The 15,189-nt window shown below is 43.2% G+C and overlaps 1 long non-coding RNA gene across 1 annotated transcript in view; it reads right to left on the bottom strand.

Moving 5' to 3' along the window:
* Window positions 1-15,189, bottom strand: part of LOC116660927 — a 318,927-nt gene that overhangs the window by 222,761 nt on the left and 80,977 nt on the right. The gene's annotated exons all lie outside the window — the stretch shown is intronic.

The raw sequence follows: 15,189 nt of genomic DNA, 5'->3' as shown, positions 1-15,189 counted from the left end.
TCTAGAAACTCTGAGACCTTAGTGGTGTTTCCTTGGGTGAACACGGCCGTTCCTGAATGGGATGACTGGAAATAAGGCTAGTTATACGAGAGAAAACTGGCTCATTTCCTCTCTGTCAAATCCAAATTAGCTTCTTTCACCCACCAAAATGTAGCACTGAATGCACCAGAACAACGCTTGGTGCCCAACTGTGATCTGAAGTCCTGTTGTTAGAATGGTACTACTTTGTGGGTAGGAACATTAACTCTAGAATCAGAAAGACCAGCTTGGGGAAGTTACCTGAATTCTTAGAGTTAGTTTTCTAACAGGCAAAAGCGGGGACCCATAGTTGTCCTGGTTGTTACCCTAGTTGTTCTAGTTAGTGTTCTCCCGAAAGCAGACCCCACGTCATGAATTTATAGGCAGGTAATTTATTTGGAAAGTGATCCCAAAAAAGCAGAAATGAGCAAATGAGGAGGGGGAGAGCCATTTTTATAAGTGTATTATCAAGGTCTCTGCAGTAGGCAACAGGGTCTTAGATTTTGCACAGAGTATTTATTCAATGGATTGTCCATTGGTTAGGTCCCTGCACTTCTAGACAGAGCTTGAGTGCCACCTAGCAGGCTCTCAGAGCATTAGAGAAGGTCCTGGGGCAAATGCAGAAATCCAGGGAACAAGTCCTTGAGACTGTCAATGTAAGGTGTGTCTGAGTTCACAGGGAACTGTCCACCGCTGCAGAGGCTGAAATCAGAATTGATTGGAGGAGATGTGGAAAAGGGAACCACGGCACTTGTGACATCTACCTAGAACTCTTCTACAGAAGATAAATGAGATGCGCATGGATCCTGGGAGATAATAAGCACTCGTGGGTTACTGAGGTTTGCCATGAGATTGGGATGGGGACGATGCCCTTCTTGCGTGGCCAGTGTATTGTTTCTTTCTTCAAGTCTTCCATTTCATACTTAGAGGTTAAATGTCCTCATCTGTAAAATGAGGATAATACACAGAAAGAGTTTGAAATCATACATCCGAAAGTGCTTTGGAGAGATATAGAATATACATAAATGTGAGGGCTTCCTAGCCAACTCCCTCCTCCCGATGAACTGGGGAGAAGTCCTTGGGAGTAAGGAGGTTCTCTAAGTAGATAAGCCTGGTTCTCTTCCTGCTACTTAAACACGCTGCACAAAACTGATTGCTGGCCAGGGGACCCTTATTTGGCAATGACCTTGCAGTCAGTAACTTGCTTTTTGTTCTTCCCGTCAACCTTAAATGTTTCTCATGGCAAAATAGTACACTGAATTTCTCTGCAGAATTTCCACACACTTAGTCCATCTGGTTTGGGTCCATCTCGCTCTGGGGATGGGACTTTAATGGGCCTAAACCAGGAGTCAACAAACTACAGCCCATGGGTCAGTCACCTACTTTTGTAAATAACAAAACTTGTTGTATTCAAATACAGCCATGCCCATTCACTTACATATGGTCTATGACTCTTTCCATGCTATAATAGCAGAGCCGAGTAGTTGCAATAGAGATCATATGGCTCACAGCCTAAAATATTTACCATCTGGCCCTGGAAGAAAAAGTTTGCCAGTCCCCAGTCTGAACTAATCACCCTACCCATTTCCTGGATACCACGATTGGTCCGTAGATAAAATTTGACCCAGTCAGGCCAGTGAAGCTCAAAGTTCTCTTTTCCTCTGGACATTAACCTTAGAGGATGTGCTGTCTGGAGCCTCTACAGCCATTCTGCAGCAATGAGGAAAGACTCACCTCTCTGACCTCAAAGATAGGTAGAGGAGGTAAGACACATGCAATTAAAAGCATAGAAGAACAGAAATATAAGGCTTTGAAGAAGACATAGATAGAACATTCAAAGGCTTCAGGGAGGTGGTGTATTTAAAGCTGGCCCTAAAGATTAGTGGAATTTGGACTGAAGGAGAAGGAAAAGGTGTATCAGGTGCAGGTGGCACAGTACAAACACATTGGTAGGAGTGTCTAAAGAACTTTAGTGGAGCCACAAGGAGAGCTTTGCCAGCGAGGAAACTCTATTCCACATCCATGCAATTTGAAATCACATTCAACCACTACAGAAGCTCTTCTTCCATGTCTCAACTGAAAATATATTTTCCAAAGCATAAATGATAGAGATGGATAAGATCCTTAGAGATAGAGTATTAACAACAACAGTATGTAACCTAGCAGCCAACCACAGTCTGGTGTTCATGTGTTTTTCTTGGAGGAAGAATTGCTTCCCCTGTTTAGGGGGGATAAATGGGTATATACTAAGCACCAAGCATTGTGCTATAGACTTATTTTATCTCAGTTAATTTCCTGAAAGTTATGAGATGTTCCCTGTTCTTGAACCCAGTTTACAGAGACAGAAACTGAGGCTCAGACAAGTTCAATCATCAGCCTGGTACACGGCAAGAATCTGAACCAAGTTCACTGTCACTACTCCTCACCAATGTCCCTTCCTTTCCCACACTGGCATCCTTGTCACACTGGTTCGGCCTTTCCTTGGTGTGTGAAGCAAGTGGTGGAATTCCCTGCCGCTCTCTATCACTCCCCCCCCCCCATCTTCCTCCACATGCTTCTGTGCCTCATGTCATATGAAGGGATTAGGTGATGACATTCTGTCTACCTGGCGATATCCTGGGCCTTAGGAGGGAATTCCCATGCTCAAGATATTTCTCTGGTAAGTCCCAGGTCTGAGAGGGTCCAGGGATTTCAGCAATCCCAAGGGTTCCTCCACCCATGAGCTTCATGAGGCCTGAGGCACTGATGCCTCCTTCTCTGCTGTGTGCTCAGCACCCAGCCTGGTACCAGAGAGAGAAACCTCCCATGGGGTTTTTGAAGTGGACAGAAGATCCCAGGAAACAACAACAAGAGGCAGAGAGAAGGGTCAAAGCCACAATTGACAGCAGTTTTCACTCACTCATGAGTGGGTGAATATACATCCAGACCTACACATAGAGGCAGCTTCTTTTTGTACCAACTTCATCCCTGGACAAACTCTGGATGGTTCTGGTGTATGGGGACACACACACATGCCCGAATGCACTACTTGCAAGGCCCTAGCAATTTTGCAATCATAATTTTGTGTTTGATGGGGGAGGGATAAATTAGGAGTTTGGAATTAGCAGATACAAGCTACTACATATAAAATAGATAAACAAAAATGTCCTGCTGTATAGCACAGGGATCTATATTCAATATCCTGTAATAAACCATAATGGAAAAGAGTATGTGTATATGTATGTATAACTGAATCACTATGCTAACACAGTATTGTAAATCAACTCTACTTCAATAAAAAATAATAATCTTGTGTTCAAATTATTTAAAAGGGCCTCTCAGATTATATACACTGTTTGTCCCCAGAAAATCTGGCTCCTCCACCTGCCAATACTCATAAGGGATTGTTCTGGAGAGAGATTCAAGAAACTTCTACATTTTAAGAAGACACTCAGCTTTAGCTTGCAAGTCAGACCTGGGACACCCCACCTCGAGAGGCCCAGAAACTAAAAAATTTCAACCACTTTATCAAATGATTACTGGCCAGGCTGTTGCTTTATGGTTGCCACCATATCTGGTTATCAGAAGTGCAATACAGGATCTCAACTCAGATAGAACTCACAAGCAGCATGAACGTGATTCTCCACATGCAGGAAAGTTAAATAACTATCCGAGATAATACATAATTGAGAGCCAAAGTACTTGGTATAAACCATTAATAAGGAAAGGGGGGGGGGTCCCAGTTGACTGGAGCCATGAGAGAAATGTATCTGCATGATTACATCTTGCATCATTACAGCCACACTCTGGAATAGTATTGTATCCATTTTGCAGATGAACTGAGGCTTAGAAAGATTATATGACTTGCCCCAAACATCAAAGGGGAGCTAAGCTCCACAGCTATGTCTCAGTACTTCCTCTGCTGCTCTAGCTACAGGTGGATGTTAGCCCTTACTATGGAATTTCCCCTCTGTCAGTTCACCTGTCCCCCAAAGTTCCTATTCACCATCTTCCGGTAGACAATGAAAATAAAGATGCTCCATCCCTGGAATTCAGACTCCTGAATTCTCCTGTTTCCTTCCCTCTCCCCTAAAATTCCCTCCTTCTTCCCCATTCTTGTTCTTGAGTCCCTGCAGAGAGTTCTGCCGGGGGTCCCCAGGAAGCAGTGGTCTACTACTTTTGGGAGCCCAATCCAAGCGGACCAGACCACTTCCTGCCAGGAGACTACCCAGACAGACCCATGCCTTAACCTTTGCTCTGAGTTCACAGTCAGCAGAAAGCACCTGCAATTCTGCAGCTTTTCTTACAGGCATATTACTTCCGGTTGGCCGGAATCACAGCTCCAGCCGGTGGAGGCAGATAAAGAGCTTGATAAGGGAGGAATCACACGTGGCAAGCCCTACTGCCAGGGAGCAGAGGGAGGGGCTGACTTCATTTCTTTGTTGCAGTCCTTCATGCCTGTTTCTCAAAAAGTGCACATCTGCATTTGTCCCCATAATATATCTGATGTGTGTTAAAACTCCAGTATAAAGAAAATTACAATGCTTCCTTCAGTTCACTTCCCACAGATATCTACAGTTATCAGTTTGATGTGTTCTTTCAGACCTTAAAGATATTTTTAGATAAAAAAGATTATACTACACATATTATTTTGTAATTTACAGTTTTCACTTAAATATAAGATAGTATAAGACAAATGAACTTATTTACAAAACAGAAACAGACTCACAAACATAGAAAACAAATGTATGGTTACCGAGGGGAAGAGGGTAGGAAGGGCTAAGTTGGGAGTTTGAGATTTGTAGATACTAACTACTATATATAAAATAAACAATAAGTTTATACTGTATAGCACAGAGAACTATGTTCAGTATCCTGTACTGACCTATAGTGAAAAATGTGAAAATGAATATATGTATGTATATGCATGTATATGTATGATTGAACTATTATGCTATACACCAGAAATTGACACAATGTTGTACACTGACTACATTTCAATAAAAAATTATGAACAAATATAAGATATGGTGGCTTCCAATTTTTCAGTATTATAAACAACACAGCAATGAACATCTTCATCCATACATTTTTGCACCACCTTCTTGTTTCTTCTTTTTTAAAGTCAATGCCTGGAAGTGTGATTGCTAGGTCAAAGGGACTCACATGCTTAAGACTTTTGATACGTATTTCTCAGGCCTCTAAATCTATTTCTCAGTTTGTCAACCCACCAGCAGTGTGTGAAAATGCCAGTTTTTCCACATCCTTGATTTACAGGTAAGTAAAGAAGCAGCATCAGGAGTTGTTTCTTTTTTTTTTTTTTTTAACTTTTTAAATAACTTCAGCCTCACAGAAAAGTTGCAAAAATACTACAGAGAGTTCCCATATACCTTTCACCCAGCTTCAAATGTTCACATCTTCCATGATCATAGTATAACTATCAAAACCAGGAAATTAACATTGGTACACTGTTACCAACTAATGTACAGACTTTATTTGGTTAATACCAGTTTTTCACTGATGTCTTTTTTCTGTTTCCAGATCCCACATTACATCTAGTTGTCATGTCTCTAATTCTCTCCAATACGTAACAATTCCACTGTCTTTCTTTGCCCTTCATGACACTTTTAAAGAGGACTGGCCAGTTATTTGGTAGAATGTCTCTTGACTTAGATTTGTTGATTTTTCCCATGATTGCACAGAGATTTTGTATTTGGGGCAAGAATGCTACAGAAATGATGCTGCCTCCTTCTTAGTGCATTGTGTCAGAGGTTTAAGATGTTGTAATGTCTTATTTACTAGTGATATTAACCTTGATCACTTGGTTAATATGAGTGTCTGCCAGGTTTCTCCATTCTAAAGTTATGATTTACCCCCCTTTGTAACTGATAAAGATCTTGGAGGAGATACTACCATTGAGATTAGGCAAATACCCTACTTCTCAAACTTTGGCCTGTTTGTCTCAGTACCCATCCCTGGATCTCGTCAGAGGCAGCATCTTTTAAAATATAATTTGAAATGTGGAGAAAGCACACCTGATTAAACAGGCAGTAGCTAGTGAGACTGGTAGATTAACTTGGGGTCTACACTAGCCAGCTAGGTGCAGGGATATGCACCCACCGTAGAAGACGTTGTTTCCTTTATGATGAGCACTGTTGCATGACCTACCCCCGGTGACAAGTCACCTACTCCAGGGCCAGTAACTTGCCAGGCTCATGCATGTGGAAAAGGGCTTGCAAGGCAAAGCACTCCACCATCTCTCTCTCTCCTCCTCTCTCTCTTTCCCTTTCTTTCTGCTATTTATTAGCAAGGTCACCCTAAGCAAATTACTTCCCCCTCATCAGTGCCTCAGTCTCACCATCTGTAAAGTGGGGTTAACAGAAGTACCTACCTCATACGGCTGTTGGTAGGACTCAGTGAGCTGATGACTACAACATCCAGCACAGAGTTAAGTGCTCTATGCTCAATAGTGACCAATATTATTGTCATGCAGCTTATCTGATTGTTCCTGGCTGCTCTTGAGGAATTTCTCCTCTGCCTTTAGGGTGTCTCCTTTACAAGACACATTAAGCAACCATCAAGCAAAACTCTCTTGTATCACAAAACAGAAGCTGCTACTCTAAGAAGGTGAGTAATTGTAAGGAGATGATCAAAGGTGGAGGTTTCCTGGCTCACATACTATTACCTTTCCCAGTGATGAGTTCTGAATAGCAACACAAGTCAAACAGGACACTCCATAGACCCTCACTTTCTGTCTGCCTTAGTTAGAACTGTTTTTGTGGAAGTGACAGAGACCTGACTCAAACTGGTTTAAGTGAAAAAAAGGGGGGGGGTTACTTAATGGCTCAATTAACTGAAAAAAAAAATCTAGTGGCATACAAGCTTCAGGCATGGCTGGATCCAGGAGCTCAAATGAAATCAATAGGGCTTGAGATATCTCTCTCTCTCTTCATATCTTGGAGCTCTATCTTTAATTCAACCTCAGGAAAATTCTCCCTGAAGTATTTATTCCACTTCTAAGCTTACTTCCTGTCAGGTCCAACTCCAGTAGAAAGCAAGAACTTCTTTGCCAACAGTCCAACAAGTCCTGGAATGGAATCTCGTACCCTGAGATGACAAGCTATGACCCGACCTGTCTGCTGAAAAGCCCTAAGTGCAAATCTCCTAGGCCTTCAGCAAAGAATCAGATAAGGGAACACTGCCCCAGTGCTGAGTTCAAGGCCTAGGACCTCAGAGCTTGAACATGTGGTTTCTGAGTCAGAGCATTATTGCCTTACATATAATAAATATTGTGCCTGGGTGCTGACATGGTGCAATATACAAGGCAACGAGTCCCTGTTCTGTCATCTTTGACAGGGCCAACATCCCACTGCGCTAAGACATCAAAGGTCACAGATGCCTCAATGAGATAATGACCCACATTCCCCACCTACAGGCTTATGTCCTTTATATCCTCTATGTTGCTTATCAACCACTTTAACAGTAAAACAAAAAAGTAAAAGCCACCAAGTCCAAAGGACTTACTCTTGTCCACCTTCAAACCTGAACTAAACCTTGTGATCTACTCCACCACACCTGGCTTGGGTTGCATGCCCTCCTTGGAACTGGTCACTGAGGCCAGAGGGATGAAGTGCTCTGATTGGTCACATAGAAGCCCCCAGAGCAGGGAGGTGATGTCCCTCCTACCTCAACCAAGAGAACTAAGAGTGGGGGTTTCCGGAAGGAAATAAGATGATGGATGCTGGAATTTCCCATTTCTGCTAAAGGAACCAATTATTTGAGATATCCAATTCCACATTCAAGGAACGTTTGCTCTCTCCAAAGGATCAGAGTAATTTTATCATCCTCATTAAATGCATCACCATTACCAATGCTTAGCTCGTAGAGGTATACAGTTGGGTTGTTCAGAAACAGACCTGCCAGACAGCTTCTCTGGCACTGAGGAGATCTGGACTAAGATCAACTGCGCTGATGCAGACCAAATCATTTCTGATCAGTTGATGATGGTCTACAATGCTGCGTCCAGATCTGAGCTCAGTGTAGAAGACTGTGATAACTGACTGGTGATGTCTGCTCTGGCTATAGGCAAGGAGGAAAGGAGCATGTTTGTAATGTGTGTCTTATGGAACATCTCAATGACACCCTCCTGCTCTAACATACTAAAATCCAAGTCAAGGCAATAAATTTTGGAGCACACTTTGTAAATACCTCAAAGAGAGCATACAAAATAAAGCTTTGAACACAGGAGCTTACTTTTAACTGGGAAGATGGGACATTCAGAAACGCATCTGGATGTCAGACTGTTAGCCTCAAATGCTCCCAATGATTCCTGCCCACTTCTCCCAGGTTTGTCTTCAGTTTCAAAGAACATCTTTAGCCTTGATTGAGCAGCTGTCTCTGCTTTTGCCTGTGGATTCAGGAACCCTATATAAGGCTTCCAGGACAGATGAGCCCCAGATAGAGTCTCCCTTATTGATATAATCAGGAGATTTGGAAGAGCACTGACAAAAAGAGAACATTGTGTATCCAGAACACAGCCCACTTCGTGCCTACACTTCAGGATTGGCATATTCAGTGCCTCCTTTGTTCATGCTGATGCCCGGAACAGAAGCTACTTACAGAGAAAGCCTCCTGAACGTTACCAACGTTTGCACACAAGTAGAGAAGAGCCTGTTGGGCAGCACTGATGACCTTACGGTGCACAGGAGTCACCTGAGGATCTTGTCAAACTGCAGAGCTTAATTCAATAGATCTGGGGTGGGGCAGGGATTCTGCATTTCTAACAAGCTTCCAGGTGATGCCCCAGATGCTGGCTCATTTTAGGGATCATGGGGCTAGATAACAGACAAACTAGGTGCTATGGAGAGAGGAAGCTGCACTGCATAGGACAGGGTAGGAAGGGCAATGAGTGACATTCTGAATATCTGCACAAACCCATCAGTCTAAAGCCTGACACACGATATAAAAAAAATACATTTAAAGTGCCCATTTTCTTTTTCCCCTTAATCCTCCTATGTTAGAAGTAGGTGGGATTGCTGTTTCCACCTCCCACCCAACCCAACACACACACACACACACACACACACACACACACACACTGCTTTCACGTAGGGAAACTGAGGCTCAGAAGGATGAGTAACCCATCACAGGTTACACTTTGGGTTAAGAGTCTAGCCAGAATCCCAGCAGCCAGCCCATGCCTGCCTATTTCCACTCCTCCGGGTTGCAACATAGAACTAGAAAGGGGACCCGAGACGATCTGGGGGTGCGTGCAGGACCAGCTTAAGAGCGCTCGTCCAAAAGCCTCCGGCTTCTTCAATAATGAGGCCAGTTGGAAGCCGTTAACACAGATGGGAACCAGCCAGCAACAGGTGAAAGGCCGCCCAACCTATCAGCACGGCTTGAAGCTACAGCACGTTCCTGGTTTCCTCTCCCCAGTTTCCAGGGGCCCAATCCCCAGGTGCACCTGCCAGCAAACGAGCAGCAGCCAGAGGGGAGCCCACAGTCTCCCCACTCTGTACTGCCTTCCATGTCCCCCCATTTCCTGGAGCCCCTTGGGAGAACAGTTTCTCCAGGTTAATATATAGTGCTAATGAGGGGGAGCGGCCAGCGGGAAAAGGCAAGGTCGACTTGATCTGGGGCTTGGAATGAAGCCAGGGTCCCCCTGGCCGTCGATTCTCTCCCTCCCTCCAGGTTCATGCGCTGCGCGGGGAGATTAAGATGTATAGTCTGCAAATGGGCTAACCTTTTCCAGGCCTCTTTAATGAGGCTTCCCATAATAGGGCCATTTCTCTTTCTTACGTATGTGTACACATTCACACACACACACGCACACACACCCATTCCTTAACATAATCCATATGGAAATAAAAATCTCTCCCTCGCTCTATTTTTTAAGTGGATGCTATAATGGGCGACACTTTTTTCCTTCAAATGAAAATCCATGGTTCAACAGCATGCATTTCCAGTGACTCAAGAAGGTAGTTTCAGCCAACGGGCTAGGCCCCCCCGTCTTAAAGCTCCACTTTATGGGTAGCAAGTCATCAGCTAGACCAAGAGTTCTTCGAGGGTAGAGTGGGAACCCAGCACAAGGTATGGTAAGGCTCTTAAGAAACATGCTCAGTCCTGGGAGGCTCTCTGGGTGAAGCAGCACACACAGCTCCTAAGCCTAAGTCTCTGCAGTGAAGGAACATGGTTATGCTCTACATCTTTCACACCTTCATCTACTGAAAAGGAGAAAATTCTGATATTACCAGGTACCTTTCAGCTTTAAAATGTACAGTGCAGGTGGCGGGCAGATAAAAAAAAGCAAATTCTGAAGCTGCCCCTCTAACCCTTGACTTTTCAACAACCATCACTATTATCTGAACCAGGGATACAGACAGGAACTCTCTGGAGTTTCAACTCCATTCCAGATCAGATCTTCTGACCTTAAGCTTCCCAAAGAGCAGAGGCCATCTCAGGCCAGTCTCAGGTACATGAGCTTCTGAACTCAAGATGTCAAGCAATGAGTAGTGGCTCAAAATTGAATTGTCTGACCACAGGTAATAAAACTAGAAATTACTTTGTTTTTAAAAAACCTTGGCAACTTGCAAATGTAAAGGCACAGTCCCAAATAACTTAGACAAAAAGGAAATTGAAACCAACAATTACAACAAGGAAAATAACAATAATGAGAACACTCTGTATTTGAAAAATCACATGGGTAGTGCCCAAAGCTGTAATCGGAAGTGTAAGTCATAGTATTAAATGCTACCGTTATTGTCTTCTAAAGGAGACAAATAAATGAGTTGAGTATCAACTCAGGAAGTTAGAAAAGAAAAACAGAACAATGAGAGGGGAAAAAAAAAAACAAAGAACTATTAACAAAGAGAAGAGAAATAGGTGAGTTTAGATTTTAAAAATCCAAAGCAAAGATGCAAAACTCCAAAGGGGTTTAATCAAGAAAAAGATAAACAAGATACACATAATTAGAAGGAAGAGAGTTGGTGGAATAACCAGAGATGGCAAAGCTTAAAAACAGCAAAGCCTCTTAATCATGTGCAAAAACGTTTGCTGAAATATTCGCAGCATCCACAAGGTTCACATTTTAACTATAAAAATAGTCACTAACATTTCTATATAAAGCACACATGCAAATGAATAAGAAAAAAACCTTATGATAAAAAAAAATGAGCAAAGAACATGAATAGGCAACTCAGATCAGAATAAATATCTATAGGCAATTAGCACATCAGAAAATACCCAACAACCCTGTAAATCGAAGAAGTAAACATGAAAATGACCCTGATGTCATCTTTCCCACTGTCAGATTAGCAGAGTTTTGTTTCTGTGGTTGTTCTTACTGTGAATGGCTACATCTGATGAGGATGGAGATAAGGTAGACCAAGCACTCTTCGACCTAGGTGAGAGGAATGTAAATTGTTGAAAGACTTCTTGGAAACATTTCAGGTGGATGTTCAGCAATTTCCCTTTGGTGGGGAGGTCCCAAATGTAACTCTTCTTTACAAATGTTTACAAAGCAAGAACTTGATTTCTACACATTTGGGGGTTTCTGGATACCCAAATAGTCAAATTTGGGGTACCCAAGAATGAGATCAAGCCAAGGATGAGGGTACCTGGCTCCAGGACCATGCTCTGTCACCAATAACCTATATGACTTTGACAAATTATTTAATTTCTCGCAAAATTAAACCAAATGAGTAATACAGGAGCTAAATTTGATCTAAAAGCTCCCCACCCCACCCCCAGGCTGACATGTTCTATTCTCTTTTCAGTGCAAGGGTCTTCTTGGCGTCTTTAACATGACAGCATTTCTGTACCCGAGGGAAGAGAAAGAACAATGGGATGGGAGTCAAGAAAAATAGACTAACCATCAAATACAAGAGAGTTTCTAACCCTTCCACTGCTTCACTTCCTGCACTTCTTAAATGGGCCATAATGCTTTGTATGTTTAAGCTCTCAATAAATATCTGCTGAATTAATACATTAAATGAATGAATGAATCAATGACACAGAAAGCCTATTTCCAAAAGTTTTTTTCCTTGCTGATCTCCAAATCACCGGAAGGATGTAATAAAAATATATATATTGATAAAAGAAATTGTGAGCCAAGGAAGGATACACATGGACTCTGTTTCCTTGCCCCAAATCAGGCCTTAGTTAGCAATACCACACGCAGAATAAACCCCAGCTGCTGATCCAAAGCATGCCGTCATTTCAGAGGGGACAAAATCCAGTCAATCCAGTTGCAGGTACTTCCCCAGAGCTGAGAGTTACATGGCCAGTGGTGCCAGCCACATGGACTCAACCGTGTCCACTCAACCCATTCCTCAATCATCATTACCACCCTGGTGGTCAGAACGGGAGGAACCAGTGTGGGCAAAGTCACATTCCAGGTGTAGTTACCACACAACACGAGTCTGTAATGAGGCAGACTAAAGACAAATCACAGAGCAGGTCAGCTGAAGCTGGATTCAGCCAAAAGGACAACCCACTGCATGCGTATCACCACCCCCCAGGCCTTTGCCTACAGCACATATCATCTTAATCTTTCTCACTGTACCCAGATAGGACCTCGGAATCTTTCACAACACTGAACCTTCCAGGCTACCAATAGCAGCTGACCGGAATCATCATACAACATAAAATGTATCTGTGATCTCTGATTCAGAGAATGCCTGATGTTCCCATAACGAGTATTATGAGCTGGGCTGTGTCCTCCAAAAATTTGTATGTTGAAGTCCTAAGCCCCAGTGACTTGGAATGTGACAGCATTTGGAGACAGGATCTTTGCAGAGGTGATTAAGGTAAAATGAGTTCACCAGGGTGAGCCCTAAACTAATATGACTGGTGTGGTTATAAGAAGAAATCAGGACACAGACACACACAGAAGGAAGACCGTGTGAGGACACAGGGAGAATATGGCCGTTTACAAGCCAAGGAGAGAGGCCTCAGAAGAAACCAACTTTGCTGACATCGTCATCTCAGACTTCTGGCCCCCAGAACTGTGAGAAAATAAATATCTGTTGTTTATGCCACCCAGTATGTGGTATTTTGTTATTACCACCCTAATAAACAAATACAGTGGATATGTTGATAATTTGTTAGGCGAGAAACTTAAGTTATAAAAGAGTACAAAGACATGAGCTTCGTGTGATTAAATCATGCATCTAATGTGACTGTGCGGCAGAGGGGGAGGTACGTGTGTCAGTGTGTGAGAGAGTGCACACCCACAAAGGAAAACGTTTGGACTATATTACAAACCAAAGTGTTCACACTGGCTCTTTCCAGATGGTGGGAGTACAGGTGATTTGCGGGAGCAAAAGTGTGGTTCCCAATTCTTGCTGATCAATACTGCTTTGTCAGCAGTCATGTGCAATTCTAAGAGATTTATGCTATCATAACAGCTAACTCTTACATAGTACTAACTGTGTGCCAGGCACTTACTGTTTTATTTATTTGAACTCACTTAATCCTCACAATCACCCCAGAAGGCAGGGACTGTTACTATGCCCATTTTCCAGATGAGGAAACCAAGGCTCAGCAAGATTAAGTGACCGCCCGAGATGTGGAAGCTGGCACGCGGCAGTCAGGCCTCCAAACCAGGGCTTCACATCCATGGCCTTAAACACAAAGCTACCCGGCCTCTCCATAGACACCTGGTCATTTCACTGCTTTATTAAGTGTTTATCTGAACGTATTTTTTGTTTAGTGCATGATTTGATAGCGTCCATGAACACACATACACACACATACACTCACTCAGGCACATTTAGCCATGCTGCATGGCTCAGCAAGTTACTTAAGTCCTTTCCATTTAAGGTTCACAGCTTAATTGGATTCAAGACCCCATACCTGACAGGGTGACACCCATCTTGGAAACACAGGGAGGGAGAGCGGAGAAGCTCTACTTTCCTAAGTTCCGGGGTGGGGGGAGTGACCCTTATGCTCTCGGACAGGGGGCAGGGTAAGCAAACTATTCATATTTTATAAGGTTGTTTAATGGAGCCTTATTTTTTGGGTTATGTATTTTTAAAGACCACACAGCTTAGATTGATGGAGACCCGACGCCGATTCTTCTCTGAAAGCCAGAGAGCTGGAGGAAGCGCAGCCCTTCTGGGGCCAAGGAGGGACAAGGGAACGGTCACAAATGGACAAATGCCCATCAGTGGGAAACTAGTTAAATAAATTATGTTCATCCCCATAATGGAATGCAGGCAGCTGTTAAAAAGAGTGAGCTAGGGCTGTAGATCCTGTCAAGGAAGGGAGTTCACGATGTACTGCTAAGGAAAAAAGACAAGTTGCAGACCACTTGGGATGATATGATCCTATCTGGTGATAGAAAATTGCGGGGGGGGCAGGGGTGTCTGTGAGTGTGTGTGTGTCTGTGTGTCTGTGTGTTATAATCACTGAGGATATGGACCCTGGCCGAACCAACTGGAGTTCACATCCCAGCTCCTCTACTTCCTAGCTGTGTGACCTTGGGTTTTCTTAACCTCTCTGAGCCCCAACTGCCTCACCTGTAAAAGAAGAAGAAACCCCAGTACCCATCCCATTCACAATTTGGTGTGAGGGTGACAAAGATGCATAGAAAGGATATTCAGTGGCTTAGCACATGTTAAGCACTCAAGCAATGCTTGTAAGAGGAGGAGGAGGATGATATGAAAACGGTCTATAAGGAAACCTGGCAAATTTTTCAGTGTCCACCACTGGAGAGTAGTATCCGTGACAGCAAGGCTCTCACTGTTTATGCCATATATTTGTCATATCTGAATTTCCATCATGTGTGTATTTGACTTTTGTCACTGAAATACAATAAAATGGAATTTTTAAAAAAAATTTCAGCTCTCCTGAAAGAAATTGCATGACTTCTGAGGTTTCCAACAGCCTCATCTCTAGGGAGCTAGCTGCACTCCTGGGGTCAGTCTTCTCTGTGGGGTGGAGGATAGGAGAGCGAGTCTTACCAAATCTCTCGGTGGGAACAGGCAAGGTTATTTGCATACTCCCAAGATACATGCCTTGGCAGTAAAGCCTGCCCTAACTTGATCACTACAATCCCTCTTTTTTTCAGTTCAAGTCAAGCATGCTAACCCGATAAAGCTGGGCCAAGTGAGCAAACCTACAATGGTTTCAGGAAATTATCGACAGCAGCAATAATTTCCTGGGTCCTTAAAAGCATCAGGCTTGATG

Source organism: Camelus ferus, chromosome 32, assembly GCF_009834535.1.
Source record: "Camelus ferus isolate YT-003-E chromosome 32, BCGSAC_Cfer_1.0, whole genome shotgun sequence".
NCBI classification, from domain to species: Eukaryota; Metazoa; Chordata; class Mammalia; order Artiodactyla; family Camelidae; genus Camelus; species Camelus ferus.
The sequence above is the reverse complement of the archived record's forward strand: the minus strand, read 5'-3'. Positions and strand labels throughout refer to the sequence as shown.